We start from the raw sequence: 20,160 nt of genomic DNA on the forward strand, positions 1-20,160 counted from the left end.
AAGAAATCAAATATACATTCCATGTCTTAATGAATTAACTCTTGTTCTTATGCAGCATCGTAATTGTAACCTTGTAGAGACTTTAATGCTCAGATGTAAAGAAATATAGGTCAGTATAGAGGTTCCCCTCATTGTTTGTTATAGACTGTCACTCCCTCCTCTAGACCTTAAAGTATCACAGGGAGTCCCCATTCACCTATGTCGACAGTGTGTACGATCAGTCCTCCCCGGCGGGGACTCCCCCTCGATAAGACTCGGCAGTAATTGTGGGAGAGGAGGTCCCGGGTGGTTAGGAGAGTCATCTTGACCCCTGGGGTCACCGCCTTCCAACAGTGATGCATGCTGGGCGGAGGTGATGCATGCTGGGCAGAGGTGATGCAAGCTGGGTGGGGGTGATGCATGCTGGGCGGGGTGATGCATGCTGGGTGGAGGTGATGCATGCTGGGCGGGGTGATGCATGCTGGGTGGAGGTGACGCATGCTGGGCGGGGTGATGCATGCTGGGTGGAGGTGACGCATGCTGGGCGGGGTGATGCATGGTGGGTGGAGGTGATGCATACTTGGTGGGGGTGATGCATGCTGGGCGGGGTGATGCATGCTGGGCAGCGGTGATGCATGATGGGTGTAGGTGATGCATGCTGGGTGGGGTGATGCATGCTGGGCAGGGGTGATGCATGCTGATTGAAGGTGGTGCATGCTGGGTGGGGTGATGCATGCTGGGTGGAGGTGATGCATGCTGGGTGGAGGTGGTACATGCTGGGCGGGGGTGATGCATGCTGGGCAGGGGTGATGCATGCTGGGTGAAGGTGGTGCATGCTGGGCGGGGTGATGCATGCTGGGTGGGGGTGATGCATGCTGGGTGGAGGTGATGCATGCTGGGTGGGGGTGATGCATGCTGGGCGGAGGTGATGCATGCTGGGCAGAGGTGATGCATGCTGGGCAGGGGTGATGCATGCTGGGCAGGGGTGATGCATGCTGGGCAGGGGTGATGCATGCTGGGTGAAGGTGGTGCATGCTGGGCGGGGTGATGCATGCTGGGTGGGGGTGATGCATGCTGGGTGGAGGTGATGCATGCTGGGTGTAGGTGATGCATGCTGGGTGGGGTGATGCATGCTGGGCAGGGGTGATGCATGCTGATTGAAGGTGGTGCATGCTGGGTGGGGTGATGCATGCTGGGTGGAGGTGATGCATGCTGGGTGGAGGTGGTACATGCTGGGCGGGGGTGATGCATGCTGGGCAGGGGTGATGCATGGTGGGTGGGGGTGATGCATGCTGGGTGGAGGTGATGCATGCTGGGTGGGGGTGATGCATGCTGGGCGGAGGTGATGCATGCTGGGCAGAGGTGATGCATGCTGGGCAGGGGTGATGCATGCTGGGTGGAGGTGATGCATGCTGGGCAGAGGTGATGCATGCTTGGTGGGGGTGATGCATGCTGGGCAGGGGTGATGCAAGCTGGTGGAGGTGACGCATGCTGGGCGGAGGTGATGCATGCTGGGTGGGGGTGATGCATGCTGGGCAGAGGTGATGCATGCTGGGCAGAGGTGATGCATGCGGGGTGGTGATACATGCTGGGTGGAGGTGATGCATGCTGGGCGGAGGTGATGCATGCTGGGCAGAGGTGATGCATGCTGGGTGGGGTGATGCATGCTGGGCAGGAGTGATGCATGCTTGGCGGAGGTGATGCATGCTGGGTGGGGGTGATACATGCTGGGTGGGGGTGATGCATGCTGGGTGGATGTGATGCATGTTGGGTGGAGGTGATGCATGCTGGGTAGAGGTGATGCATGCTGGGCAGACGTGATGCATGCTGGGCGGAGGTGATGCATGCTGGGCGGGGTGATGCTTGCTGGGTGGGGGTGATGCATTCTTGGAGAAGGTGATGCATGCTGGGCGGGGTGATGCATGCTTGGTGGAGGTGATGAATGCTGGGCGGAGGTGATGCATGCTGGGTGGAGGTGATGCATGCTGGGCGGGGGTGAAGCATGCTGGGTGGAGGTGATGCATGCTGGGCGGGGGTGAAGCATGCTGGGTGGAGGTGATGCATGCTGGGCGGGGTGATGCATGCTGGGTGGGGGTGATGCATGCTGGGCAGAGGTGATGCATGCTGAGCGGAGGTGATGGATGCTGGGTGGGGGTGATGCATTCTTGGAGAAGGTGAGGCATGCTGGGCGGGGTGATGCATGCTGGGTGGCGGTGATGCATGCTGGGCGGAGGTGATGCATTCTGGGGGGAGGTGATGCATGCTGGGCGGGGGTGAAGCATGCTGGGCGGAGGTGATGCATGCTAGGCAGCGGTGATGCTTGCTGGGCGGGGTGATGCATGCTGGGTGGAGGTGATGCATGCTGGGCTGGGGTGATGCAAGTTGGGCGGAGATGATGCATGCTGGGCAGAGGTGATGCATGCTGGGAGGAGGTGATGCATGCTGGGTAGAGGTGATGCATGCTGGGCAGAGGTGATGCATATTGGGCGGGGTGATACATGCTGGGTGGAGGTGATGCATACTGGGCGGGGTGATACATGCTGGGCGGGGTGATGCATGCTGGGCAGGGGTGATGCATGCTGGGCAGAGGTGATGCATGCTGGGTGGAGGTGATGCATGCTGGGCATGGGTGAAGCATGCTGGGCGGAGGTGATGCATGCTGGGAGGAGGTGGTGCATGCTGGGTGGGGGTGATGCATGCTGGGCAGGGGTGATGCATGCTGGGCGGAGGTGATGCATGCTGGGCGGAGGTGATGCATGGTGGGTGGGGGTGATGCATGCTGGGCGGAGGTGATGCATGCTAGGTGGAGGTGATGCATGCTGGGCGGAGGTGATGCATGGTTGGTGGGGGTGATGCAGGCTGGGCAGAGGTGATGCATGCTGGGCGGAGGTGATGCATGGTGGGTGGGGGTGATGCATGCTGGGCAGAGGTGATGCATGCTGGGTGGGGTTAATGCATGGTGGATGCGGTGATGCATTCCTGGCAGACGTTATGCATGCTGGGTAGAGGTGATGCATGCTGGACGGAGGTGATGCATGCTAGGCGGAGGTGAAACATGCTAGGCAAGGGTGATGCATGCTGGGTGAAGGTGGTGCATGCTGGGTGGGGTTGATGCATGCTGGAGGGAGGTGATGCATGCTGGATGGAGGTGATGCATGCTGGGTAGAGGTGATGCATGCTGGGCGGAGGTGATGCATGCTGGGAGGAGGTGGTGCATGCTGGGTGGGGGTGATGCATGCTGGGCAGGGGTGATGCATGCTGGGCGGAGGTGATGCATGCTGGGAGGAGGTGATGCATGCTGGGCGGGGGTGATGCATGCTGGGCGGAGGTGATGCATGCTGGGCCGGGGTGATGCATGTTGGGCAGAGATGATGCATGCTGGGCAGAGGTGATGCATGCTGGGAGGAGGTGATGCATGCTGGGTAGAGGTGATGCATGCTGGGCAGAAGTGATGCATGCTGGGTAGAGGTGATGCATGCTGGGCGGGGGTGAAGCATGCTGGGCGGGGTGATGCATGCTGGGGGGAGATGATGCATGCTGGGTGGAGGTGATGCATGCTGGGTGGAGGTGGTGCATGCTGGGTGGGGGTGATGCATGCTGGACGGAGGTGATGCATGCTGGGCAGGGGTGATGCATGCTGAGCGGAGATGATGCATGCTGGGTAGAGGTGATGCATGCTGGGAGGAGGTGATGCATACTGGGTAGAGGTGATGCATGCTGGGCAGAGGTGATGCATGCTGGGTAGAGGTGATGCATGCTGGGCAATGGTGATGCATGCTGGGCAGCGGTAATGCATGCTGGGCAAGGGTGATGCATGCTGGGCAGAGGTGATTCATGCTGGGCAAGATTGATGCATGCTGGGCAAGGTTGATGCATGCTGGGCGGAGGTGATGCCTGCTGAGCGGAGATGATGCATGCTGGGCAGAGGTGATGCATGCTGGGAGGAGGTGATGCATACTGGGTAGAGGTGATGCATGCAGGGCAGAGGTGATGCATGCTGGGTAGAGGTGATGCATGCTGGGCAATGGTGATGCATGCTGGGCAGCGGTGATGCATGCTGGGCAAGGGTGATGCATGCTGGGCATAGGTGATGCATTCTGGGCAAGGTTGATGCATGCTGGGCGGAGGTGATGCATGCTGGGCGGAGGTGATGCATGGTGGGTGGGGGAGATGCATGCTGGGCAGAGGTGATGCACGCTGGGCGGAGGTGATGCATGGTGGGTGGGGGTGATGCATGCTGGGCGGAGGTGATGCATGCTAGGCGGAGGTGATGCATGCTGGGCGGAGGTGATGCATGCTGGGCGGAGGTGATGCATGGTGGGTGGGGGTGATGCATGCTGGGCAGAGGTGATGCATGCTGGGTGGGGTTAATGCATGGTGGATGCGGTGATGCATTCCTGGCGGACGTTATGCATGCTGGGTAGAGGTGATGCATGCTGGACGGAGGTGATGCATGCTGGGCGGAGGTGATACATGCTAGGCAAGGGTGATGCATGCTGGGTGAAGGTGGTGCATGCTGGGTGGGGTTGAAGCATGCTGGAGGGAGGTGATGCATGCTGGATGGAGGTGATGCATGCTGGGTAGAGGTGATGCATGCTGGACGGAGGTGATTCATGCTGGGCGGAGGTGATACATGCTGGGCGGAGGTGATACATGCTGGGCGGAGGTGATGCATGGAGGGTGGGGTGATGCATGCTGGGCAGAGGTGATGCATGCTGAGCGGAGGTGATGCATGGTGGGTGGGGGTGATGCATGCTGGGCAGAGGTGATGCATGCTGGGCAGAGGTGATGCATGCTGGGTGGGGGTAATGCATGCTGGATGCGGAGATGCATTCTGGGTGGAGGTGATGCATGCTGGGCGGAGGTGATGCATGCTGGGCAGAGGTGATGCATGCTGGGCAGGGGTGATGCATGCTGGGTGGGGGTAATGCATGCTGGAGGCGGTGATGCATTCTTGGCAGACGTTATGCATGCTGGGTAGAGGTGATGCATGCTGGACGGAGGTGATGCATGCTGGGCCGAGGTGATACATGCTGGGCAGAGGTGATGCATGCTGGGCAGAGGTGATGCATGCTAGGCAAGGGTGATGCATGCTGGGTGTAGGTGGTGCATGCTGGGCGGGTTGATGCATGCTAGGCGGAGGTGATGCATGCTGGGCGGGGTGATGCATGCTGGGCTGAGGAGATGCATGCTGGGCAGAGGTGATGCATGCTGGGTGGAGGTGATGCATGCTGGGCGGAGGTGATGCATGGTGGGTGGGGGTGATGCAGGCTGGGCAGAGGTGATGCATGCTGGGCAGAGGTGATGTATGGTGGGTGGGGGTGATGCATGCTGGGCAGGGGTGATGCATGCTCGGTGGGGGTAATGCATGCTGGATGCGGTGATGCATGCTGGGTGGAGGTGACGCATGCTGGGCGGAGGTGATGCATGCTGGGCAGAGGTGATGCATGCTGGGCAGAGGTGATGCATGGTGGGTGGGGGTGATGCATGCTGGGCAGGGGTGATGCATGCTGGGTGGGGGTAATGCATGCTGGGCAGAGGTGATGCATGGTGGGTGGGGGTGATGCATGCTGGGCGGAGGTGATGCATGCTGGGCAGAGGTGATGCATGCTGGGTAGAGGTGATGCATGATGAGTGGGGGTGATGCATGCTGGGCAGGGGTGATGCATGCTGGGTGGAGGTGACGCATGCTGGGCGGAGGTGATGCATGCTGGGCGGGGTGATGCATACTGGGCAGAGGTGATACATGCTGGGTGGAGGTGATACTTGCTGGGCGGAGGTGATACATGCTGGGCGGAGGTCATGCATGCTGGGTCTCCATTCAGGACACGCCCCTGTGGTGGTTTAAACAGCAGTTGTAATTTTGCTCTACTTTCCACCCTGGCTGCTGCTTCTGGCAGCAGGCACTGTGATGTCAGAACCCGACTGTAATGTTACAGCATAGGAGTGATTTCATATCTAGTTTGGGGTGAGTATTTGTGCGCCAACTAGACTGTAATCAGAAGAGTAGAGGCGCTTTTTCTTTGGGTGTTACAGACTTGGGAGTGTAACAAAAACAGCAATAATTATCCCCTTCGTCATCCTCGTGATTATTATTTTATCATTATTACTTTAGCTGTTCAGTAGACACTTCCCTTTCAGAAGAGTCTAGGCGCTTGAATGGTCTGTGTCAGAGAGCTGTACTGTCATGGTACTCCTGTTAACAGCTCCAGAAGGATGAAAGGTGGATATCACGGACATGACCTGAAGGTATGACCATGATTTGAGCACAGGCCTCAAGTACCCCTATTACCACCAAGAGCTGCAGTACGTCTGCAGAGCGCTACATTCAGTAGATATTATGCACCTTGCACGTTTTAAAAGATATTTTGCAAGCCAACCTAGAGTCTCTTTTTAGACTCGTTAGTATGAGAAGGGGAGTTGAGTTGGCGGGGTTTTGGACAGCAATCCACCAGGTAAACAGATACTTGAAGAATGTGCATTACCTCACTGGTCTATCTCACAAAAAGAAACTAATGTGTAGAAACACTCCAAATCGGTGTTTAAGTTGGCTGGGTACTGCCGGTGCTGTGCACCGGCGGTTCTAAAGAGCAGGTGCTGAGGCGGGTCCCTATTTGGCTCTCCATTTCTGCCCTCACCCTCAGGGTGAACAAAAAAATCTTACCTCTGCAGCAGGGCCGCTCTTAACTGCCTTGGAAGTAACATCAAAGAGACTCGTTAGAGTTCTTTCACAGTCTCATCATTTCAGAACTGAAACATTTTCAATATTATATACAAGGAAGCCATAGTTGTTGCTTATTTATCTTATGCAACTAACAACCAATCCTCTTTGCCTACTCCTGACAGAAACTTGGTTGGGAGAGGCGTCCAATCCGGATATCTTCACTGCGATCCCTCCTACCTATAACATTTTTCGCCAAGACAGAGTTAAGGGCAGGGGGGGCGGAGTCGCTGTGGTGGTGAGGAAGAATATTTCTTGCTCAGTTCTTCCCGTGAACTCCATTGAGGGCTCTGAATCCCTTGGTTTTACGCTAAGACTGTCTCCAGGCCAAGCGCTTAAGGGTCTGTTGGTCTACAGGCCTCCTGGTCCAGTGGGCTCCTTCTGGGAGGACCTACAGACAGCCATTTCGGAGCTGGCGCTGTCTGCACAGCATTGCTTGCTGGCAGGCGATTTCAATTTTCATCTTGATGTCACAGATGACCCAGATGGGGCTAAATTGCTGGATATTACATCTCCGCTTGGCCTGGCACCGTTTGTGTCAGGGCCTACACATGAGAAAGGGCACACCCTTGATCAAGTGTTCTCCTCTGTCCCAATTGTTGACATTGAAACGTGGCCTGTGCTCTGGTCGGATCATAGGCTGATTGGGTTTTCTGTGTTGGAGAATGGGCGGTCTGACATCTGCGCCCCCAGGGTGCCCAGATCGGCCTCGAGAGCGTTACACAGAGTGACTCCTGCTATGTTGGAGCAGGCGCTCACGGAACATCCCTGTCCTCTCTCGGGGGATCCGGAAAGAGACACGGAGGCCCTGCAGCGATGGCTGACTGAGAGGTTAGATGATCTTGCCCCTAGGGCAACCCCCCGGTCCACGGCGATACGGCAATCTGCGCCATGGTTTACAGAGGCGCTACGCTTGGCTCGCAGCCAATGTAAGGTCGCTGAGCGGGCCTGGCGCCATCAATACGATGGGGAGGCTAAACTCGTCTATAGGTCGGCGGTGAAGGCTTATCACCGTGATATTCTTGGTGCCAAGCGGGAATACCTTGCCAGGAGGATTGAGGCGTCGGCGAACTCCTGTAAGGAGATCTTCACGATTGTGAAGGAGTTCACGTCTCCCACTTCTTATTCACCCCCGCCTGTATCTCCTGATGCGTGGGCGCGTGATCTTGCCACCTTTTTCACCGACAAGATTAAGGCAATTCAGGCCTCCTTCTCGGAGAGCGCGGTGGAGGGTTGCTGTGATCTCGGGGCAGGACTTGGAACATCGGCCATGCCTATGGCTATCCTGGAGGACTTTCCACCTGTCTCCAGTGACATGTCCCGGACTCTGTTAGCCAGTCTTAAATCTGGCTCCCCACTTGACCCCTGCCCCGCCAAATTTTTGGCCGGCATGGCGGCAGTGGTGAATCCCCTGGTCAACCCGATCCTCAACGCCTCCTTGAGGGAGGGGAGTGTCCCACGCACCTGGAAAAGGGCGATGGTGATCCCCCTCCTGAAAAAGCCTGGTCTTGATGCCGAGGTCTTGGCCAATTATAGGCCAATTTCACTTCTCCCGGCTTTGGCGAAGATCACTGAGAAACATGTTCATGGCGTCTTGTCGAACTTCCTAGAGTCCAACAATCTGCTCCATCCATCCCAATCCGGTTTCCGTCCGAATTTTAGTATGGAAACGGCGTTGGTGGAGGTCTCTGAGATCATCAGGGAGACCTTGGATGTGGGTGGCAAGGCCATGCTAGTCATGTTGGATCTGTCGGCGGCTTTCGACACCGTCCCCCATGAGGCGCTTCTCGCCAGGCTCTACGACATCGGCCTAAGGGGGACGGTGCTCAGATGGTTTACATCTTTTCTGGAGGGCCGCCGCCAGACGGTCTGGGTTTCCCAGAGCTCCGCTGAGATGCCGCCATTGGGAGTTGGGGTTCCACAGGGTTCTGTGTTGAGCCCGACATTGTTCAACATCTTTATGTCCCCCCTGGCGGCTGCGGTTGAGGCTTACGGAGCCCAGATCGTGTCCTACGCCGATGACACGCAACTCCTCTTCACTTGTGGAAAAGATCAGACATTTGATGGGGAGAGAATTCGGGACTGCCTGGATAGGGTCTTCGGCTGGTTCCAGCGGAATAGTCTGAAGGCCAACTCCAGTAAGTCGGAGGTTCTATTCTTTGGCTGTGCTTTCGATCCCGAGTGGCGGCAGTGGTGGCCGGCCGCCATGTGTCCTCCGGCACAATCCTCCTTGGTTGCCAAGAACCTGGGTGTTAAGCTTGATAACAAACTCTCTCTGAGAGCGCATGTCCTTGGCCTGTCCGGCACCTGTTTCGGCATCTTCAGAATGCTCCGCAAGTTCCTTCCTTTATTGTCTGCGGAGCACAGACGGATTACGGTGCAGGCGCTAACGGATCTAGGCTAGACTATGCCAATGCCCTTTTCTTAGGCCTTCCGGATTACTTGGTTCAGCGCTTGCAGGTGGCACAGAACTCTGCAGCCCGGGCAATCTTTGGTCTGCACAGACGAGCCCGGGCTTCTGGCCTGCTGCAGACGCTTCATTGGCTACCGATCCGGAAGCGGATTGTTTTCAAATCCCTGACGCTGGTGCACAAGGCTCTGTTTGGCTCAGGCGCAGGATATTTGAAGAAAAGATTGGCTTTCTATCGCCCTGCTCGCTCATTGCGTTCGGAATCCCTTTTCACTGCTGTGGTTCCACGCGTGAGGAAGGCCCGCATTGGGGGGCGCTCTTTTAGCCTTAAGGCCTCCCAGCTGTGGAACTCGCTTCCACTGGCACTCCGTAGCACTCCCAATTTGCTTCAATTCAGGAAGAATTTGAAGACTTGGCTTTTTAATCATTCTGTTTAGGTGGGCTTTCTTTTCTTTCTCTTTTGGGTTCTGTTTTTCTTGTTATGTTGATTATACACTGTAGCTGCCTGTGGAAAGCGCCGGGATACTCTTTTAGAGTAGCCGAGCGCTATAAAAATGCACTTTAACATAACATAACATAACAACCATTGGCAAAGCCAATGGTCCTGGCTTGTTGTAGGTGCATTGTCACTTGTATTATATATCTGGATGCAAATGACAGTCAGTATGTGTTGGACTTGGCCCTTTCCCCCCAAAAAAATTTCGCTTCCCCCCCCCCCCTGTTTTAGGATGTCTGCCCCATGGTAAATAAAATTGTATAGGCCATGTGTGATATGAGAGGCCCTGTTTATTGTGACAATGCAATGCAATGGTGTGCAGTTATTAACCACCCATTATAGAAATGTACCCTGATGGAATGCTGTATTCAAAATGGCTGCCAAGGCTATGCGTTGTGCCACATGACTGCAGGAGGTTAGCAGTCTAGTTGTTAGGTACCCAGCCATCCCTGCATTTGGAGGGAAAGCCTGGCACCCAGGGTGCTGTACTCCTCCCCCTGAGCCAGTTAGAACTAGTTCTCCTGAAAATTCTAGAAGCTTCCAGCCTTTCTGGTATAGGTAGAGCAGTAGAGTTGTCATGTGCTGAGACGGAGCTGGGACAGGATCGTTAGGGGACCTGCTGCAAGGGGATACCGCCACTTGGGCCTGTGTGCTGGACCCTTCACCCATCTAGAGCCCCCCTACTGTCCTCAGGGCTAGTGGAAGCCCCACTTCAGGAGTTCAGGCTGCCGTGTGGGAGGAGGGCCACGCTGAGGTGGGGATGGTGAAAGCCTACCACCCTGTTTTGATGAAGCCCCCACTGACTGTTGACCTGGCCCAGTAGTGCTACTGCTCTGTCCCCCGGGCCCCTGAAGAAGGAGGGCCCTCCTAGGTCCCTGAAGCTGCCGAGACCTTGCGCCACGCAAGCGCTGCGCCCAGAAGCACCTGGAAGAGAAGGAGCACCTTGGACCCCCCAGGAGGTGAGGAGTGCTACCCCGGGCCCCTGGGGCTTGCTGCTGGGACTGTCTGCCCCCTAAGCACAACAATCCTAAAGCGCTGCTTGGCCTGAAGGAACTGTTTTATTGGAAAGAACTGTCCTATGCCAGGACTGCTGTCTCTTACAGCGCTGCGTCTACAAAGCTCTGTTTAGCCCCCTGCAGTGACCGGTGTCCTTGATACTGTTTTCTTTTTGTTAGAAGGGCGATCTCGGGGGAGGACAGATTTGGCACCTGACCACCCTGGGACCCACCTCTCCTAGGAACACAGCCGAGCACTGGCGGGAGACCCTCAGGGTGAGGATCCTGAATCTAGAGTCGTACGCGCTGCACTAGCACCACTCAACAAAGAGACACCACACCGGAGGTTAAGAGAACGTATTCTTTATCTCTTCAAGTAAAAATGGATCTTTATGATCCGCAGTTTCTCAAGTACAGGCGAGCAAGGGCTCAAAAGAGTCTCGGTCGGGGTAGGGTAGCGGGACAGTCTCAAGTTTTAAAGTATCCGGCACACAGCTCTCAATCCTCGAGCTGGGGGATACGGGGTGATCTTGGGTCCAGCCGGACCAGGATAGTCTCCGAGCCGCAATCGAATCAGTAGGGCTCGAGCAAGGAGGTCGTAGTTCTTACGGTTTCGGGGAGCCGCAATCAGATCAGCAAGGCTCAAGAGTTCTCGAGGTAGCAGGGGAGCCGTGACAGCGTCAGCTGGGCTCGGTGGTCTTCTTGGTTGCAGAGGAGCCGCGACAGCGTCAGCAGGGCTCGGATAGTTCTCAGGTTTCAGGAGAGCCGTGACGAAGTCAGCAGGGCTCGGTGGTCTCTTCGGTTGCAAAGGAGCCGCGACGAGGTCAGCAGTGCTCACGTAGTCCAGGATACAACTTGTTTGATTGTCCCAGAGCCACCCTTGATATTGGACTCCCTTCCTTTGATGTCTGGAGTCCTCGCAGGTGGAGGTCTTAGTACCTGGGGGCTGGTTGTTGGGGGTTCTGCCTCGGCGGCTCCTTTCATCCTTCCAAGTCGGGTCTGGAGGGATCCCAGACATTCAGCAGGCCTGGAACCAGCCCTCAGGGAGGCCGGATGGGTGATCGAAACTCATCTCTCGAGGGGAGGTGGAAGGTGTGACCAAGCTACTCCTCCCTCTCTCGCTCACAGGGAGCGCTCTACCCCCTGGCTGGGGATGGCGCTGACGGCCGAGGTCGGGCTGGGGCCGGGGCGGCCATCTTAGGTGCGGGGACATGGGCCTCTGCCTTGGTTACCAGGAAAATGGGGGACGAGGACGGGAAGCCCAGTGTCGGGGATGTATGTTATGGCGGGAAGGGTTGGGTGGTGTAGGGTCTTGGGGAGCTGCACGGGTCAGGGATGACCACGCCACGAGGCCGGGTCCAACAGCTGAAGGTCAGGAGAACTACCCATCCTCTTGGGGATTTTCCTCGCTGAGGCGGAAGAACCTGGAGATGCCGTCAGCGTTGGCGTGGTCGGTACCAGGGTGGTGTTCTACTGTGAAGTCCATCCCCTGGAGGGAGATTGACCATCGCAGCAGTTTGGGGTTCTCTCCTCTCATCTGCATGAACCACCGTAAGGGTCGATGATCTGTCTGCATTCGGAAGTGGGTTCCGAATAGGTAGGGTCGGAGTTTCTTGAGGGTCCAGACTACTGCGAACGCTCCTCGTTCGATGGTGCTCCATCTCTGTTCTCGGGGCAGTAGCCTTCTGCTGATGAATGCTACGGGCTGATCTATGCCTTCCTCATTGAGCTGGGATAGTACAGCCCCCATGTCATGTTCGGAGGCGTCGGTCTGGACCACAAACTCTTTGAAGTGGTCCGGGGCTTGGAGTACGGGGCAGTACACATTGCGGTCTTCAAGGCGTCAAACGCCTTTTGGCACGAGGGGGTCCAGTGCACGTGCTTGGGCTGCCTTTTGGATGTCAACTCTGTGAGGGGACCCACTATGCTGTCGTAATACTTTATGAACCTCCGGTAGTAGCCGGTGAGGCCCAGGAAGGCTCGGACCTCGGTTTGGGTGGTGGGTGATTCCCAGGTCAAGATGGCATTGATCTTCGGCTGGAGAGGGGCGACCTGCCCGCTCCCGACCTGGTGGCCTAGGTAGGTCACTGACCCCTGCCCAATCTGGCACTTGCTGGCTTTCACCGTCAAGCCGGCCTGGCGCAGGGCTAGCAACACCCTCCGGAGGTGCTGGAGGTGCTCATCCCATTGTGAACTGAACACCGCAATATCGTCCAGATATGCGGCGCTGAACTCTTCCAGCCCAGCCAGGACTCGGTTCACCAGTCTCTGAAAGGTGGCCGGGGCGTTTTTCATCCCAAACGGCATCACTCGGAAGCGATAGTGCCCATCCGGGGTGGAGAAGGCGGACCGCTCCTTGGCTCCCTCTGTGAGCGCAATTTGCCAGTAGCTGCAGGTCAGGTCGAGGGTACTCAGGTAGCGAGCGGACCCCTGGCGGTCGATGAGCTCGTCCCCAAGGGGAATGGGGTCGGCGTCTGCTCGGGTGACTGCGTCGAGCCCCCGGTAGTCCACACAGAACCAAAGTTCGGGGACAGCTCCAGGGGCCGCGGCCTTCGGGACCAGCACCACTGGGCTGGCCCAGGGACTGTCGGAGGGCTCGACCACTCCTAGGGTGAGCATTTTTGAGACTTCGGCCTGGATGCAGGTCCGGACTCGGTCAGGCACTCGGTAGGCCGATGTCGCACCGGCGGGCTGTCTCCGGTGTCCACATCGTGGACACACCAGTCGGTGATTCTGGGAACTAAGGAGAACAAATCCGAGAACTGCCCCAAGAGCTGGCGGCAGTCCTCCCGCTGCTGAGGAGTGAGGGAGGGAGAGAGGCTCACTCCGTCTACGGAGCCATCCTTCTCTTTGGCACACAGGAGGTCAGGAAGAGGCCCCGTTTCCTCTTCCGCTCCGTCGTCGGTGGCCAAGAGCAAGCTCAACTCCGTCCGCACGAAGTGAGGCTTGAGGCGGTTCACGTGGAGGACCCGAAGGGGATTCCGAGGGGACTGGAAGTCCACCAAGTAGGTCACTTGGCTCTTCCTCTCCACAACCTTAAAGGGGCCGGTCCATTTGTCTTGGAGGGCGCAGGGTTTCACCGGGGACAACACCCAGACCTGCTGGCCCGGTTGAAACTCGACCAGAGTGGCATTCTGGTCGTACCAGCACTTCATTTCTTCCTGACTTGCTTCGAGGTTGGCTTCGGTCAACTCTCGGAATTTCCGTGTCTGATTTTGGAGGGTGAGAATGTAGCGGAACACATCGGGAGAAGGTTCCCGGGGGGCCGTTTCCCACCCCTCCTTGACCAGGCTAAGGGGCCCCCGGACGGGATGCTCGTACAGCAGCTCAAATGGGCTGAACCCCAGGGACTTCTGGGAGACTTCTCGGTATGCGAACAAGAGGCAGGGAAGGAGGACGTCCCATTTGCGCCGGAGGGGTTCTTCTAGGCCCATAATCATCCCCTTCAGTGTCCGGTTAAACCGTTCCACTAGGCCATTGTCTTGGGGATGATACGGGGTGGTGAGTTTTTAGGACACTCCACATTGTTGCCACAGGGACATCATATACTTTGAGATTAAGTTTGTGCCGCGGTCACTCACGATCTCGCGGGGAAAACCTACTCGGGAGAAAATTCCCATCAGCGCCCGGCCCACCACGGGGGCCGTTACAGTGCGGAGGGCAATGGCTTCGGGGTACCGGGTGCCGTGATCCACCAGGACTAAGATGAATCGGTGACCTTGGGAGGTTCTACGGTCTAGGGGCCCTATTATGTCGATCCCGACCCGCTCAAAGGGGGTACTGACAACTGGGAAGGGTTGGAGAGGAGCCTTGCACGCGCCTCCACTCTTTCCACTAGCCTGGCACGTGGGGCAGGACTTGCAGTGGGCTTCTACATTTGTTCGCATCTTGGTCCAATAAAAGTGCGTAACTAGGTGATCGTAGGTCTTATCCTGGCCCAAGTGTCCCGCCAGGGGTACATTGTGGGCCAGCCCCAGGAGAAAGTCTCGGAAGCGTAGGGGTACCACCAGCACTCGGGCTGACCCTAGCTCAGCAGGCTTCTGCTCACTGTACAGGAGGCCATTCTCCCAGTATACGGAATGAGTTCCAGTCTGGTCGCCCGCAGCCTGGGCTGCGGCCTGGCGCCGGGGTCCGACCAGGAAAGGGCAAGTGGCTTGCTCCCGGCAGAACTCCTCTCGGGAGGGGCCCCCCTCGTGATGCCACTGCGCCAACTCAGGCAGATCATCCAACTCGGGGATCTGTGCGGCCTCGGGATGCAAGGTCTCGTTGTTGGGGACGGGCTCTCCTCCTGGGAAGAGGTCGGTGGGCTCAGTTCGGTCATCCCTACCTCCTTCTACAGGGAGGTGGCAGGGAGGCTCAGCGTCGACAGCCCCGAGGGGGGTAGTCGGGTGGACATGGAGCGGGTGGTGGCGCACACCCACTCGGGTAGGCCCATAATCCCCAGGTAGGTTTTGCATTCCACCTGTCTCCAAGGGGAGCTTTCCAGGTCGTTGCCCAGGAGACAGTCTACAGGTTGGGAGGCCCGGACAGCGACTCGTAACTCTCCTGTCACTCTCCCCCATTCAAACGGTACTAGGGCCATCTTACATAAACTCTCGGTAATGTCAGCGGACAGTACGGGGCACAGGACATTCGGAATGATCTGGTCCTCCCTGACTAGGTGACTGAGGATGCCTGTGATACTTGCCCCAGTGTCGCAAAGAGCCTCAACCCCGTGGCCGTTCACCGTCACCAGTTGTCGGTATTTCTTGGTATTATCTGGCAGGGGGGCCCCGGGGATCATCTCTCAGTCTCCTAGGGAGACTAGGGCCATGGCGGCGGGTTCCCACTCTTCGGTGTCCTCCATTTCCTCCCCTAGAGCTACGTTGGCTACCTGTCTGGTTCGGGGAGCTGTCGTGGAGGGTCGCGGGACCATGGGACACAGGGGGTCACTGGCGTAATGCCTGGTTTGTTGGCATCGGTAATAGCAAATTGTGACCCGGTGCCCACGGTTGCCCGGGGGAGCGGGATTGGCTGGTGAGGGGGCTGGTACCGTCTGGGTTTGGCCTCTGGGGGAACTACGCTGGGGTCCTGACTGGGAATCCCTTTGTCTACCTTGGTTCCCCCCACCCCTCTGGCAGGGAGATCCCTGATTGTTCCGGGGGTAGTCTCCTACGGAGCCCCGGGGGACCCGGGTGTTCATCCAGCGATCAGCCTCCACGGCCAGCTTCCTTGGGTCTGCAAGCTTACTGTCGAGCAGATGCTGGCAGAGTTCTCTAAAACAATTTGTGGACAAATGTTCCCATAGCAAGAGGTCAGTTAGCTCTTCCATGGTGGTCACTTTGCTGCCCTTGACCCATCCTTCAAAGGCTCTGCTAAAAAAGTTTACGTACTCTACCCAGGTAGTACCAGGAATCTTTTTGCAGTCCCGGAACCGCTGGCGGTACATTTCTGGAGTGAGGCCGTATCTCGTCAGGAGGGCCTCCTTCATGTGGCTGTAGGAAGTCTGCATGGAGGACGGTAGATCGAGCAGGGTGTCTCTCCCCTCGCTCAGGAATCGGCCCCACAACCCAGCTCCCCAATCCTTCTGCGGAAATCGGTGGGAGGTCATGGCGACTTCATGGGCCTTAAACCATTGCTGGATATCATCGTTCTTATAGTATTCTTTCACTACATCCTTGGGGATGTGGACTTTTGGTTCTACCGGGGGAACCGCTTCTCAGCTCCCCAAGGTTCGGTTTTCTTCACTCCGGGCCTTGAGCTCGATCTCCTTCAGGCCGCGCTCGTGCTCCAGCTGGAGTCTCTTGTCTTCATGTTCCCGTAGGAGTTTTTTCTCTTCCAACTCTCCTTGTACTTGTAGTTGCTCGACCGCTAGTCTCTTTTCTGCTAGCTTCAATTCACACTCAATTTTGAGTTTTGCCAATTCAAGTTCATGATTGCGGTTTCTTTCTCTGTCTGCTAGTTCTCCGGGGGAGAGGTCCCTATCTGGGGTACTGCCCCGTACTGGAGTGCTGCTGCTCCCTCTCCAATTGAGTTCGGGTCTGGTCGGCTGTTCTGCTCCTCCTCCTGACGGGGAAGGGGTTCTCTTCGGCTCTACCCAAGTTTGTAGGGCTTTCTGCATATCTTCCTTCGTATTCAGGCCTGTGGTAGCGATTCCTCGTTCCCTGCAAAATTCTTTCAGTTCTCTGTGCGTGTACTCTTCTAACCGTTCCGGAAGGAACGTGGTACTTGCGTCAGTTTCAGTGGAACTCTTGGTTTTTTTTCCGACATCTTTGTTCGGTAGTGCGTCAGCCGCTTACTGTACGATGTCTAGATTATGCCTCGGATCCCGTCGCTTGCCACCAATGTTAGAAGGGCGATCTCGGGGGAGGACAGATTTGGCACCTGACCACCCTGGGACCCACCTCTCCTAGGAACACAGCCGAGCACTGGCGGGAGACCCTCAGGGTGAGGATCCCGAATCTAGAGTCGTACGCGCTGCACTAGCACCACTCAACAAAGAGACACCACACTTGAGGTTAAGAGAACGTATTCTTTATCTCTTCAAGTAAAAATGGATCTTTATGATCCGCAGTTTCTCAAGTACAGGCGAGCAAGGGCTCAAAAGAGTCTCGGTCGGGGTAGGGTAGCGGGACAGTCTCAAGGTTTAAAGTATCCGGCGCACAGCTCTCAATCCTCCAGCTGGGGGATACGGGGTGATCTTGGGTCCAGCTGGACCAGGATAGTCTCCGAGCCGCGATCGAATCAGCAGGGCTCGAGCAAGGAGGTCATAGTTCTTACGGTTTCAGGGAGCCGCGATCAGATCAGCAGGGCTCAAGAGTTCTCGAGGTAGCAGGGGAGCCGCAACAGCGTCAGCAGGGCTCGGTGGTCTTCTTGGTTGCAGAGGAGCCACAACAGCGTCAGCAGGGCTTGGATAGGTTTCAGGAGAGCCGCGACAAAGTCAGCAGGGCTCGGTGGTCTCTTCGGTTGCAAAGGAGCCGTGACGAGGTCAGCAGGGCTCACGTAGTCCAGGATACAACTCGTTTGATCGTCCCAGAGCCATTCTTGATATAGGACTCCCTTCCTTTGATGTCCGGAGTCCTCACAGGCGGAGGTCTTAGCACCTGGAGGCTGGTTGTTGGGGGTTCCGCCTCGGCGGCTCCTTTCATCCTTTCAAGTTGGGTCTGGAGGGATCCCAGACACTCATCAGGCCTGGAGCCAGCCCTCAGGGAGGCCGGATGGGTGATCGAAACTCATCTCTCGAGGGGAGGTGGAAGGTGTGACCAAGATACTCCTAACTCTCTCGCTCACAGGGAGCGCTCTACCCCCTGGCTGGGGATGGCGCTGACGGCCGAGGTCGGGCTGGGGCCGGGGCGGCCATCTTAGTTGCAGGGACGTGGGCCTCGGCCTTGGTTACCAGGAAAATGGGGGACGAGTACCGGAAGCCCAGTGTCGGGGATGTATGTCATGGCGTGAAGAGTCGGGCGGTTCAGGGTCTTGGGGAGCTGCCTGGGTCAGGGGTGACCACGCCACGAGGCGGGGTCCAACACTTTTGGTGCTTAAGTTAACCCCTGGCCAGGGTAGTGTTGTTTGCAGCCTGTCCTTGAGCAGGAAACGTGGTTGATGCTGCCCAGGTGCATAGGAAAGGTTGTCTCTGGTGCACGGACCTAGGAAATGTTACAGTCACTGAGTCTACTGCGTACCTGTGTAGTTTATGCCTCTTACATTTCTAGGCCTATGGTGTAAATACCAGCATGAGATTAAGCCCCAGGTGTTTAGGCCATGTTTATACGCACAGTGTTACTGGCCTAATGAGTTCATGCATGATGTGCCTTCCTGCCTAATGTTTTTTTCATGCTGACATGCCCAAAGGCTGATGCCTAGTGTTTCTTCCCCTCACAGTGATATTGCTGATGTTCTGTGCAATTTTTATGTGCAGTGTTCCCGGCCTCATGGTTTAGGTCTATGGCATGTCTATGCCTAATGTTAATGCTGTACGCCTAATGTTCTTTCGCAGGGGGTGCTGATGTCATGCCTAATGTTTTCCCTGCCAAAGGTATGTGCCCCATGGTAGATGTGATTATGCCTGCCTAGGCCTGATATTAAAGTTGCATTCCTATGCCAGATGTTGATGCTAGGTTTTTAAGGTTCCATTTTGCAGGAGGTGCTAATGCCAGGCCGGCTGTGTTTATGCCTAGTGTCCTATGTTATGCTTACAGCCTACTGCTAAGGTGATGCCAAAGATTAATGCCTGTGTTTGCCCTGCAATACTGACCTTGTGTTACATGCCAATTGATAATATTCTTTTTAGTTTCAGCTGGACACGAATGGACTTAGTTACCTGTTCTTGCCTTACCCATCTTCCTTGTAAATAATCCCCCTGGTATCCATCGCCCTGGCGTCCGTTGGCGCCCTAGTGTGATTACTGTGCTTTGCTGTGTTTTACCTTTGCAGGTTGGAGACAATACATGAGTCATTCTTTTACTTCCAACACAGTGTTGTGTCTCTTTTTGTGGTGTGCCTGGTGTGTCGTCTGTGGGTACTGCGTGGATGCTTCACACATGTCCTCAGGAGTTTGGCCTGCCCGCTCTGCTCCATGCTACCCCCCGTAGAACTGGCTACCCCATTTCTAACAGTATGTTTCTAAGTCACGCCCTTAATTGTATCTGCCATGTCCCTTTGAGAGACCCCCCCCTGACACTCACCCAGTTTTTTCATCTCACTCAAAGCCCTTGGGAAATCGATGAAGACTGTTGGAAAATGTTAACATTTCTGTGGGGAAATAATGTAAACTCTGCAGCAGACTGTGTAAAATCACGTTAATGTTCCTGCATTGAAGAGAGCTCACTGCAGTTTTTGCGATCCTTTCTGAATGTTTATAAAACATTCTTATTGAAACATTAAGGTTTTCTTCCTCCCCACCTCGTGCACGTCTCACCTAGCTAAATGTTGGTATGTTGGGTGCACCGGGCTCTTCGTCACTTGCAAAGGAGTAGCACCAAAAATTAAAATACCACCAACTTTGAAATAAACCTCTGATGGTACCAAAGAAGTGAGCCCAACCCGCCCTAGAACAGTTCCCTTGTCTCTCCCATCCAAGCATCTATCCATTCATCCTTTCACTCTTCCATCCACCCACTGATATCCACTATATCACCTTTACATTTCATCATTCAATAGTTCCCTAGTCCGTTCGTCCATCCATCCACATCCATCCACCCATCCATCCATACATCCACTCTGCTATCCATCAGTCTGTCTTTCCATCAATCCACCCATCCACTTTGTCTCAATCCTTCCACCCACTCTGCCATCCATCTATCCACTTTACCATCTATCCATTCACCCATCCATCTATCCACCCATCCACGTTGCCATCCAAGCACCCACTCTGCCATCTACCCATCCTATTTGCTATCCATCCATCCACCCATCCATCCATCCAACCATCCATCTAACCATTCATCCATCCATCCATCCACCCATCGATCCAACCCACCCAGCCATCCACCCAACCAACCACCCATCCATCCATCACTTTACTTTGGCATCCATTCACCTATCCATCCACCTATCCATTCACTCACTTATGTATCCATCC

The sequence above is a fragment of the Lissotriton vulgaris genome, chromosome 3_2 (assembly GCF_964263255.1).
Source record: "Lissotriton vulgaris chromosome 3_2, aLisVul1.2, whole genome shotgun sequence".
Classification (NCBI taxonomy): Eukaryota; Metazoa; Chordata; class Amphibia; order Caudata; family Salamandridae; genus Lissotriton; species Lissotriton vulgaris.